Raw genomic sequence first — 13,216 nt, 5'->3', positions numbered from 1 at the left:
GATTCACAAACTGCATCGCCTACAACAGAGCTTTTCTTTTATACCAATTACTTTCTCGATTACGACGATCCGAGCACGTGACATTAACAGTATTCGGACTGTTGTTACCGAGTAGATGGTGGCGGCACGCAACATTTACATATTTAGGAATGATGTATGATTGTGTCCGGAAGACATTTTTTTATAACAAATTAATATAGACAAAACTATAAAACGCATGCATACACTGGAATTTAACCAAATGATATAGTTTGAATGTATAATAGAGACAATGAACGGATTTTCATAAATAAGCTCAGCCTAGACCTCAAACAAAACATGTTGAAACACATACAAAGATGATGAATACAATATCTAGTGAAACAAATCAAGCAGTTTGGATTTTTGTTTCTGTATTCTTGAATGTCATCATTAAAATGTTCAAAGTTGAAACAGCATTCACATATCGTCTGTATGTTTACGATACGTGTTGTCATAACGTAATCCGGTAAAAATAATATCTCACTATAACAGACAAAATGATTAATTCCACAGCATACGTTCATAATACCATACGCATATCCCAAGTGGATGTAAGCTTATTTACCCGCTTCGGACAATCCCCACTCTGCGAGTGATCCGTTCACAGTGTTAGTCATTTAAGGTTTTTGGAGTATATTGCACAGAAAGAATGTAACCCTGGTTTTTTTAACGCTTACCATTTAACGTCCCTCTTGGAAGACGATTAGAATGTTTTGTACTGTTAAGGTGAATCGAACTTGTGACCCCTAATTAAAACATGTTTTATACCATCTCGGACAGAAATGCAAACCTATAATGAATAACATTTTGAAGGATTGAGAATAACACAATACAGGACACAACCAATATCCATACTTGGACTTTGAGACGATGAACATGAGTCTAGAAATTGATGAAACAATAAATGGATGCGAGATAATATGAAAGACCTGAAGTAACAAATGTCCATCGAAAGCACGGATTTAAACAGGCATTTTGTGCTGCAGATGATGATGATTTTTGCATCTCAATACAAAGTGAAGATACATGCTTGCCGAAGTCATGGTTTATAAAGCTTAACAACTCACACGCAAATGCACACATAGTGTGTCTAAACTTGTTCTCAAATATGTTGTCAAGCTTTCAGTTTGGAATCTGGATTGTTATTGTCTGCTTAATCTTTTTTTTTAAAGAAACCATCTCATGTTAAGTAATGGAAAAAAAACTGAAACAAATTAGCTTCGAAAAGTCATCCAATGGAATTGAAACCTTTAACATCATTAAAATTCCTCATCGTTGGTGCAATCGTTCACGCTAAAAGACATTTTTAGACAGATTGCATCGACTATGTTTTGATTAATTTGAACTGTCTTCGTAAATACCCCCATGAGGCATTTCAAGCGCCACAATTGCTTTAATCAAGAATTTCTCTGAGTATCTTTATAGTTTCAGCTTTATGGCTCAGTTTCTGTCAAACGCGTAGTAAATCCTAATGTTTTAGGTTTGAAATACGTAAAACCTGTCTATGAAATTATATAAACATGGATGTTTTTGTATGAAAATCAATTTAAATTCTGTTTCGGGTTACGGAACCATTCAATGGCATTTTAAATAGTCCATTTTAAGTTTAAAATGTTAGGAATTGTAACGTTCAGGCCAAGTTTGATTGCCCACGTTAAGTAAGTTCGCGTGCATGTAAAATTGATATATCGTGTAAAGTCGGGTTCTCGTCTTTTAACCGTGTTTGGTCGCATCAAACGCAGACGATTCATTGGAAACCTTTCTATTAAGATTGTCCACGTGTTTTCTTGACACGTCCCACCATGATTTGTCTTTATCCGCATCTTAGATAGGATCCATATCATACATTGTATATCCCAAGAAACCAGTTCCTCATTTAAACCCAATAGTTGGAAGCAAGGTATTCCGCTTACGGTACAAATAATATTGTATATCACACCACCAATATAAACGGTGCAACATAATTTGTTCAGGACTGGTCTCGCGGTGAGATCATATTTCTCTGTAAATGGTCATTAAATCATGTTGTACCAAAGTGCCATCTATTTTCCGATGAAACATTTCATATATATATAATGTGTGTGCTTAATATATAACTGTTTTGTTTACATTTGTTACATGAAATAAATTCGTGTTTAGGCGCGTTTCTCCGTTCAAGTAACAGTTTAAACATATATTCACATCGTGTTCCAAAAAATCCTTCGCATAAGGGAACTTATTGCCGGGCAGTGGGCTAACTGTTGTCTCGAATGTCAAATAATCCAATCATTTTTCTTCGTAATCGTCTCTGTTTATATAATTATGATACATTTTATACTCCCTTGAATTAGTTTGTCATTCAAATCAACATTTTCGATTGTCCGCTTCTCTCGTAATGGTATCAAACTGCTTAGTAGGATGATTGTTATCAGTATTGATATATGAGTCATGTAGTTCTTAATTGAAATGTTTTCTATGTAATAGTATAACACATAAATATCACGCGGATATTATTCAATAAAGGTCTTTATTAAATCATTTACCAATTATCTTTCACTTACTGCTACTTTTAAAATGTAATAAAATCGGATATCAACGGTAACAGAAATATTATTTTTGGCATGGCGTAAACATTTTCAGCAGTCAACTGTATCAAACCTTAATAAGTTGTATAATTTTTGGCTACTTTGCATTTTTTGATAATTTACTTGGTTTAAAGTTATAGTTGGCTTATAAACCAATATAGTTTTTGGCTAACGTTTGCCAAATAAGGAATAAACAAGGAATAAACCAGCAGCCTTTCTCTGTGCCTCTGAATAGTGCCTTATTGTGTGTAAACTTATGGCTGTGTCCGTGTACTATCCTCAGTGGTATTAAAATTGTTTATATAATAAAATCATTTAGATGCACCAAAATTCGATCCACTTTTGATCATAATGCATCCACCGACCTTTACAGATTGCATGAACATACGAAGTTCCAACATTCCTTACAATTCTTTACTCCACGAAAAAACAATTTGCCAATTTCAATAACAAATTGGACAGAAACCGACAGTAATATATTCGTTAATTTCTCAAATAAGAAAATGCCTGGCACGTCATGCAGCGGAAATAATCTTAGTCCTGTAAATATTCCAACACAAAATTGCACGCAATGTTTCAAGCGTAAGCTTCTTAAACATAATGATGTTGTAGTCCAATCAGTGAGATTTATGAGAAGGTAAATTCGTTCGTGAGAAGAAAATGTCAAATTGTCAATTTGACAAAAGAACAAAAAATATGATTTTTGAAAGTAGTTGGCAGAATTCTATGTCAAAATGGAACACGAATCAAGAGGTTTAATGATAAGCCAACACGACTTGTTCAAACGCTTTAGATAATGCAAAATAGGTATTCAACTATTTTACATAACTTTCATTTTGATATCACATTTAGCAATAGTTAATGAAAAAAATGTGTATCGGGCTTATTTTTCATACATTGGAATCAGTAAACGGAAACGATAACAAATATTAAATATGAACAGAAAGGGTACTCATTCTACTACACTGCGTAAAATACGTAAATATACGGGAATGTACTGAAACCCGTATATCCATCATGTACGGTAAGTGTACGGGATGTTGAATATACGGGAGTGTTAGGACCCATATATTCACAAAACTCCTACATCTTGAGTATACGGGATTTGATGTACGGGCGTGTACTAACCCGTACATCAATGTTATAATAAAAACATGAATTTTGTAATCAAATTAGGTCTCTTCGTGTTTACTTTGACAACATGTATAATATAAACAACATTTTTACCATTGACTTAAAAAAATCACTGTATTTAGGAAAATTGGAAGGTGTTAGTAAAAATCACATTTGTAGAAAATTTAATGCTTTAATCGGTGTTGACTGCTTTTTGTGGAATAAGAAAGAGGTCTGAATACTAAAAAATAATTGAATACGACAATGCTGAGTCATTTGACTAACGACTGGTACTTTTACTATTTTGATGGATGTATGGTACCGTACATCTCCGTATACCTTAAGTGTACGGGCATGTACGGTCTCCGTACACTTTGAAAATACGGGATTATACCATTCCCGTACACGATGAATATACGGGCGTGTACAATTCCCGTATATTATGGATGTACGGAAATATACCAGTTCCCGTACACGGTGAGTGTACGGAATAGTAACAATTCCCGTAAACGACGAATATACGGGCGTGTACAAATCCCGAATATTATGGATGTACGGAAATATACAAGTTCCCGTACACGTTGAGTGCACGGAAAAGTATCAATTCCCGTACACTATTGATATACGTAAATGTACTTTTTCCCGTACACCCATGTTGCAAAAAAAGTTTGGAAATGTTATCATTTGACAGCATATATTATACGAACAACATCTATACCATTGACGTGTATACATTTTTCCGTGTTACTTTGAGAAACAAGAATATCTTTATGATACATAATAATAAGATTTGACAATGCTGAGTGGTGTTACATTTGACAGCTATATGATACGGTCAACATGTATTACATATACCATTGACTTATTCGTTTTTCCGTGTTTCAGAGTAACAGCAGTCGCGTTTTGTAGAAATATTAACGCTTTTATGTGTTTTAACAGCCGTTAAAGAAATTACAATGACATCTATATGATACAAAATAATTGAATTTGGCAATGCTGGGTGGATAAATGCACGGCTAGGGCCCGGGGATGTTTAGTTCCCCGTACATGATGAATATACTGGCGTGTACAAATCCCGCATATTATGGATGTTCGGAAATATACAAGTAACATTACCCGTACAAAACGGATACACGGGCATGTTGTGTTTCCCGTACATGCTTAGTGTTTAGTTTCCCGGTATATGCTGAATATACCAATGGGGCATATAGGTTATGAGTGTAGGGGCTCACTCCTAAATGTTAGGACTTACAGTGAAACTGCGTTCCCTCGAACAAGCGGTCGTTCGAGAACCGGCGTTTCCTCGAGGTCGGAGCTTGGTCCCGAACTTTTTCCTTCTATTTTCATATAGAATATACCCACGCTTCATCGAAACCTAATTATGTCGAGCAGTCGAGCAATATCCTCGGTCCCAAGTATACAAATCGTGCACATAACCTTATGGCTCCCTCGAGGTCTTAATTTCACACTTTTCCCGAACGCGTGTTCCAAAATAAACAAACATTTGCTAGGTGTTAAATTTTTTGCAAGTTGTAAAAATTGCAATGACAGTTGAAACTCAATTTGATAAGGTGTAAAAAACCGTTTATTACTGTTAACGCATGACCGATATTAGTTGATATGGGCATTTGAGATGATAATCATGAGAAGTTAATTGTGAGAAATGTAAATGAGTAATAAGATTATGAATAAACACTACCATGTCGATCCATCATCGGAATCTATGAAAATAATTCCTACTTGCCACTTTGCTTTGCAATATGGCAGTTTTGTAAAAATAAAATTTATATTTATTAATTAATTGATATTTCTTTTAAAATTTATATTTAGTATACATATAGTATACGACTGCCTTTGAACATATAAGCGATTTCCACAACGCAACACATAATCGGTGTCTTAGTAAACAGACGACTTCAAACTTAAAATACACTGAAATATATTTAATAACAGACTGGAGAATTGAAAATCGGGTCGTTTGAAACATCGGTTCCCTCGTTTATATAAACACATAAGGTTATATCACTTCTAGTAAATCGTAGGAATTAACTAATACATTTTCAGATAAGTCCACAGACGACTGTTTCAATCTATGGGTGACCGAAGAAATTGGGTGCATAACTAATATATGCTGTTTTTATATTGAAAGGTGGCACCTAATACAATTAAGAAGTGTCATCACTGTCTTTTTCTCGGGTACTTTTATGGCCTTTTCAATTAGTGCATGTCGCGCGGAGATCACTTGTTTTCATAACTACATGGCCAGTGGGTCATAAATCTACGAAACACGAATTATTAAAATTATTAATTAATTTCATCGACAAGCTGCGCAAAATATTATTTTCATATTATGCATGAATTGAATAATGGTAAATAAATAAATGAATAAAATAAGTAAATAAATATCCAGCAGGTTTATCTCACTTAAAATTGTATTCAAACGATTTTATATTATTTGTGACATCTGCTTTGATGAATGCTGATAAAAGAAGATCATATCTAAGATTAGGCGTCAAAAGATTACAGTTTACTTATTAAACACAACAAAAATATTCATCAATTTCAAGTTTTCTAATTGCATTTTATTAAAATTGCATTAAGATATAATTTTGAAGAAACCAGATTTGTTTTGATCTTAATTTTATTGAAAATGGCTCTAATTGTTAGCTTACTTTCTTCATAGTTTGATTCCTATTATGAACTTCCTTTTCATTAAAAGCAGCTTACTCTAATCCTCACATTGGTATGAGGGAGTATGAGGGAGTTGAAATGAAGATGCTCTTTAAAGATTGACAATTTTAACATTTTTTTTAAGTTTGTTCTCACCTGATGAATTTGGCATCAATGCCTTCATTTCAGTCATATAAGACACCCTACAGTATAACAGATCTCAACTGTTTTGAAAACTGCCGAAATATTTAGGTTTTTTTTAAACGTTAGTATTATTGTAACGCTTTTAGCCATAAAACATCAATTTTCAAACCTAAATATGAACAATTGTGATCTGATCATTTGTCAGTAGTTTTATATCATTGATTTTCAGAATATTACGCAAAATTGGCTCATTCCAAGACAAAAAAGTATTCAAAACGGTCAGTCTGTGAGAGTGCAGTTTTAATACTCATTTATTATTATGTATGTAAAAGAAATGCAGAGGAAATCAAAATCAATGTAATTGTGTTAATGTCAGTGTTTTTGGCTCTCGTTATTTGTTTAATCTTTCTCTCAATCATAAGAACTCATTTGTAATAAATATTTAGAAAAAAAAGTATCATACTACTGAAGTGCAGATTGTCGGAGGTCATGGCGGATAGCAAAGGGCGACTGATAAGCCACGCCTTATTTGGACGCTGATTGGTCGGTCGGGTATTGGCCGGCTAGTTTGACTGACAGCGCGCGTTATGTCAATTAGTGACATGATCATTTGCTTTGAAAAACCACATGGCCAGTGGGTCATAAAACTATACGAAATACAACTAAAACACACAAATTCTAAATCTTATTTATTAATTCGACAGACTGCGGGAAATTTAATAACCGAATAAAATATAAATAGAAATAATGAAAAATAAATACATATGAAAAATTAATACATATATATAAATAGTCAGCTTCCTTATCTCACTAATTATTGTATTTAAACAATTGTGACAACTGACTTGAAGAATGCTGATAAAATCCGCTCTGATGTCATATATAAAATAAAAGGCATCTGTTATTGAAGAAATTAGACTGAATACTTATTAAAATCAAGAACAATAATTATTAATTTCAAGTTTGCATGATTTTCATTGATAGCGGTTGACTCTTACCCATCCAAGAGGGAGTTGCAATAAAGATGCCCTATCTTTAAAGTTGCAATCTCTTAAGTTTGACCATTTTTACTTATTTACGTTTTGTCTCAGATCAGCTTAATTTGGCTTTTAGCCATACAACATCAATTTTTCTTTTTTGCTATGCATATTTATGCGACTATAATAATTTCAATTTACGCTGATATAATAATAATAATAATAATAATAATAATAATAATAATAATAATAATAATAATAATAATAATAATAATAATAGTAAATAAAACAATTTTAATATTCAGTTTAAATTTTCAAGAAATGCGTAAGTTTCAGCCAATATTTAGCTGCTGGTCATTCAACCAATCAAGAGCGTATAATCAATAGCCAATCGTAACAGCGGGATGCAGAAAGCGCGAGAATCGATATCATCTGTGTCATTACATGAGCGAAATAGCAACAAGGAAGAATACCCAACAATAATGAGGTAAGACTACGAGCTAGCATATTATAAGATATAATTGTTATTTATTTTTTGATGGGACACCGATTATTAGTTAGTTATTATGTCTATGAACCGTGCATAGGTATTTATAATTCGAACGTGAACCATTGAACAACCGGATTAACTTTAATTCTGATGAAATGTGGGTTTGGTATTTTAATTAGGGACAGCATTGTGAGCTTAAAATATCTTTTAATTAGAATAAATGCACATCAGATGGCAATCTAAAAGGTTTGACATTTTGACATTAGACAATTTTTGGCTCGCTGGTACAATTTTGAGGGGAAACAAAATAATAAATATGTATGCCTTTATAAATTAATACAAGCTGTGTATTGAATTTACTTTGATTAAATATTAGTTGGCATACATTGACAATTTTTCATAGAAATGTCATGTACAACACAAATTTAGGTTTATATATTATCATCACATCTGGGAATGGACTAATTGATTTTTTTAGAGCTGCACTCTCTCAGATTGACCGTTTGACATAAAATATTTTGCTCAGATTTAGCTAACTTTTGTATAAATTCCTTCAATTCAAGCACAAAGATCACAGTCATTTGCTAAAAAACTGCCAAAGATTACACTTTTTAATGCTTTGAGAGTGCATTTTTAACAAGTCTAGACTTAGACATATATAGGTTGTGTCACATTTTCTAATGGTCTTTCTATCACGGGGTTTTCTAACTTCATGGTGATGAATTTGCCATATTGCTGTATTATATCAAATCTGCATTTCAAATGCACCACAAGCTTGTTGCGTCTGTATAAAAAAGTTTTTCAGTGACCTGATGTCCTTGCGCAATTTGACCTAATGCCTGAAGCCAAGAAATCGCGGAATGGAACTCATATTAGTTGTGTTATGTTTTCTGGACGTTTGTTTTAACAGCCTGTATAAATCGTTGACAAGGCAGTGGAATTTTAATCATACAACATTTTGTTTGAGCAAATGCCACATTGAAATGATTATGTTAAGGCAGATCAAGAATGACATTAAACATTGATTACTCAAACATGATATTTTTAAATCTTATGAATTTATATAAATAGTAGTTTTTCCTATGTCTATAAATAATGTTTTATAAAAAACAGCATGTATTTGTTATTTCTTATCAATCGTGTCTAACACGGTCAAACCCTTTCTTTGTCCATCCCGTATAAGGTCCGTACATTCATCAATGTACGGGGTCCGTATTCCAATCACGTACATGTTGCATGTACGGAGTCCTATATCCATCCCGTACACGTTGCGTGTACGGGCTCCGTATATCCATCCCGTACACGGTGCGTGCACGGAGTCTTATATCCATCCCGTACACGTTGCGTGTACGGGGTCCGTATATTCATCCCGTACACGTTGCATGTACGGGGTCCGTATATCCATCCCGTATACGTTGCATGTACGGGGTCCGTATATCCATCCCGTATACGTTGCATGTACGGTGTCCGTATATCCATCCCGTATACGTTGCATGTACGGTGTCCGTATATCCATCCCGTATACGTTGCATGTACGGAGTCCTTATATCCATCTCGTACACGTTGCATGTACGGGGTCCGTATATCCATCCCGTACACGTTGCATGTACGGGGTCCGTATATTCATTATATTTTGTCAAAACATTCTATGGATAAAATGTGTATTTATTCAAAAACACGCTAAATAACATAAAATATTGCACTTTTTTCTCGAAATTAAAATATCTCAGTATATCCAAAGATACGGGAATGGATATACGGAAGTCCGTACACGTGGTGTTCCGTATACGTATTAATATACGGGGTCCGTACATGTGGATATACGGGTCCGAACACGCCCGTATATTCAAAATGTACGGGACCGTTCTTTCCCGTATATTCAACCATTTTCTAGCTAGCTTCTTTAGCCAGAAATATAGAGTTAAAAATCAGATTAAATAACAAATTTGAACTTTATTGAAAACTTGCTTTTACAAGGTAATTGTGTATTTACCTTGTTCATTTGAACATGATCTTCTTCTAAATGTTTAGCTACTTGGCTTGTCCCTGCAGCTTCCATAGAACTTTTTTGTTATCTGTAAATAATCAGTGGGTCATTTTTACAAACTGTCCCATTTCCAAGTCTAGACTCAAATTCAGAAAAACACTTTGATTATAATACTAAGAATCATATTTATTAACCAGTTGTACAAACATATTGTAAATAATTGTGAACGTCCGAATGGAAAACAAATCAGCGAATGTCTTCATCACAACTCGATAAGAAGGAAATATACAATGATATGAAGATTTGCAGTTGAGCCACTTGAATATGAACTCGAGCGACCTGAGAGTGTTCGTAATCATTGGACCAGATACCATAATTGAGTTCTACTATCTAGAAGTTGCTCGTTGAACATTTTATGTAAGGAATTTTAGTACAGACCAAATTGATACAGCTGCCCTCATGTCGTTTATGCCCCCATGTATGGCATTTCCCTTCAAGCTGAACGTGCCGTTTTATTTACAAATCTCCTGGCGTGCCTGAATCTATTACAGATAATAGAATTCCAAGTAAAATAATGTATTCGCCTTACTAATAAATATTGTTCCAATTTCACCCTTTCACTCAAGAGACCAATAGTAATTCGAAAGCAAACAGGGCCACATTAGTTGCTCAAGTAATGCAAATGAATCGAGAAAATTTGTTTAGGTTAAATAAGATTTCTCCATTTCGTCAATCATCGGTTATTTCTCTAGATGTATTTTGGGAACCCACGTAAACTATCGAGGAGGGTCAGGATATCAATATTGAATGTGTAGTCAAACCGAGGCTGTAATTTCAAACTCTGAATGTATATGGCGGTTTTAGTACAGATTTCTGCTTTATCATACATAGAATGTTAATATTAATGTGTGAACCGTAGTTTTGAGGAATATGGTTCTTTGATAAGGTGATACCGCTCATTAAACCAAGGCTGTTATTTTCAAACTTTCAGTGAATATGTTTCTTTTACTACATTATAAAGCTTTTTCAAACCAATGGTTATATTTTTAAACAAGATATGGTGGTTCCAAGGTAACTCTCTTCCAATAGCAGGATTTCTAGCCACTAAGTGTCAAACACTCTGACCATGAAACCAGTCCATTTGTATCTGAGGTTGTTTCGAAGGAAAATGACTGCAGTGCTCCGATTAGTTCATAAATTTGTTCGTCAACCTTTTCTAAATATTAAAATCAGGTTGGGTAGGCAGAAAAGTATCATGTGACTATCAATTATTTTCATTTGTTTAACAGTTATAATTATCTATAGCAGGTTCGTATAGCGTCATGTCATATCGATGTTTCTTTTTATGCAATTCGATCAAGTATAGGTTTTGCATTAGTTTGCAATATTATATTAATTATATTAATTATATTATCTTTAAAGTATGTTCAATTTTAAATATCATTTTGATGTTTCTAATATTGTATGTAATAATTGATGTCAATTAAATGTTTACTTTATGATTTTTCTTCAGGTCATAGACGTTGCAGAAACGTCCAAAGGACTGCTCGTCTTTGTGCTTACCTTGGGTTGTTAACACACGAGGCGTTCCAGAACCTTAGAGATACTGTGGTTATCAGGTGTTAAGGTTAATTTGAACTTGTCGTGAAAAGTGCTCATACTTTTGAACAGCTCAAAAACAACACGTGTGTGCGTATTATGAGCGAAAGTGGTTATTATGTCAATATCAATGCTACCGATTTTATATTCTATGATTATGAAAATTCAAACCTTACGCGTGGTAAATGGGAAATTACGTCATGGGAGCTCCTGAAGCATCCGCATTACAAACGTTTGAAAATTATTACAAACCTATACATGGCAACGTATCCTCTATCGAATGTGTCTTTGGTGTACTAACGAATGTTTTGAATATTATCGTTCTGACTAGGAAGAACATGATTTCTTCAACTAATATTAATATACTAACTGGTCTTGCTGTGTCTGATGGATTAACAATGGCGTTTTATTTTTCGTTTGCCTTACAAATGTACGTTATTCATGGAATATCGGCAAGTCCGGACCGCGATACCGAGGCAAATACCAAGTATACTTTGACCTACGCTATTGTAATTGTAATATTACAATATATCAATTTGGCTTACTTTTACATTGGCCGTGTTCCGGTATGTGTTTATTCGGTTCCCGCGCATTGGAGCACAATACTGTCACATTCAACGTGAAAAAAACGGCTGTACTCAGCGTTGCAATTGTTTTAACGATCGTATGTATACCAAATTCAATCTCATACGAGTTCAAGTCACAATCGATTGAACCACCAGCAAATTGATCAAACATGACGTCGCATCCTTCGCTGTGGCGGATTGATGTCAGAAACAGTACACACAGTGACGTCGTTCTGCAGAAGTTTAATTTCTGGGTACAGGCGGCTTTGGTTAAACTACTACCTTGTTTCTTGTTGACACAATTTAGTGTTCTGTTTGTACGGACGATGCAAAATAATGAAAATCGCCGGAAGAAAATGATGACCAAAAACTCAGTTACGGATGGGGAAACCCTGCCAATCGGTGGTTCGACCACGTCTTCAAAACGTTCCCGGCGTTTTCAGCGAACAACCCGGATGCTATTGATCGTATTGATTCAATTTTTAGTAACTGAGACGCCGCAAGGAATAAGGAATAATTAATTTACTGAGCGGCCTCATACAGGACTTTTTTCACCACATTTATACACCATTACGGGATTTGTTGGATATCCTGGCCTTGATAAATAATGGAATTAACTTTGTACTATACTGTACTATGAGTAAGCAATTTCGAGACACATTCATTTCTATATTTTGTCAGTATTTTCCGAAAATGTTGGAGGGTCGAAAACTTCAAACAGTCACCACTTCTATAGTAACTGAAGGACTCTGATTAGGATACAGTAGTTTTAGTACTCAATGTTGTACGTTTATGGGATGCATGTGAAAGCAACTGATTAATCGTTGCCTCATCGACCAGGATTTCGACCGGAAGTAAATTTCCGCTTTATCTTTCTCGTAAAATACATTTTGGAAGAAAGTGATTTGCAACTGTCACTCTACAGTAAGTCCTGTCGCTCCTTTATCCCTGAACCATTCGTAATTTGACAAATAAATTATTTTCTTCACGCAGTGTGACCTACCTTTTTCCAGGAAACAAACCGCAAAAACGACGCATACAATATGCAAAGCATTCAAGATGTCATCATCATCATCATCATCATC

The 13,216-nt window shown here is 34.3% G+C and overlaps 1 pseudogene; it reads left to right on the top strand.

The window, feature by feature from the left end:
• Nucleotides 1-11,664: 11,664 nt before the first annotated feature.
• On the top strand, nt 11,665-12,884 carry LOC128245876 (G-protein coupled receptor dmsr-1-like; annotated as a pseudogene).
• Nucleotides 12,885-13,216: the final 332 nt, after the last annotated feature.

This window comes from Mya arenaria, chromosome 9 (genome assembly GCF_026914265.1).
Source record: "Mya arenaria isolate MELC-2E11 chromosome 9, ASM2691426v1".
Taxonomy (NCBI): domain Eukaryota; kingdom Metazoa; phylum Mollusca; class Bivalvia; order Myida; family Myidae; genus Mya; species Mya arenaria.
This window is presented reverse-complemented; position numbering and strand designations above follow the sequence as displayed.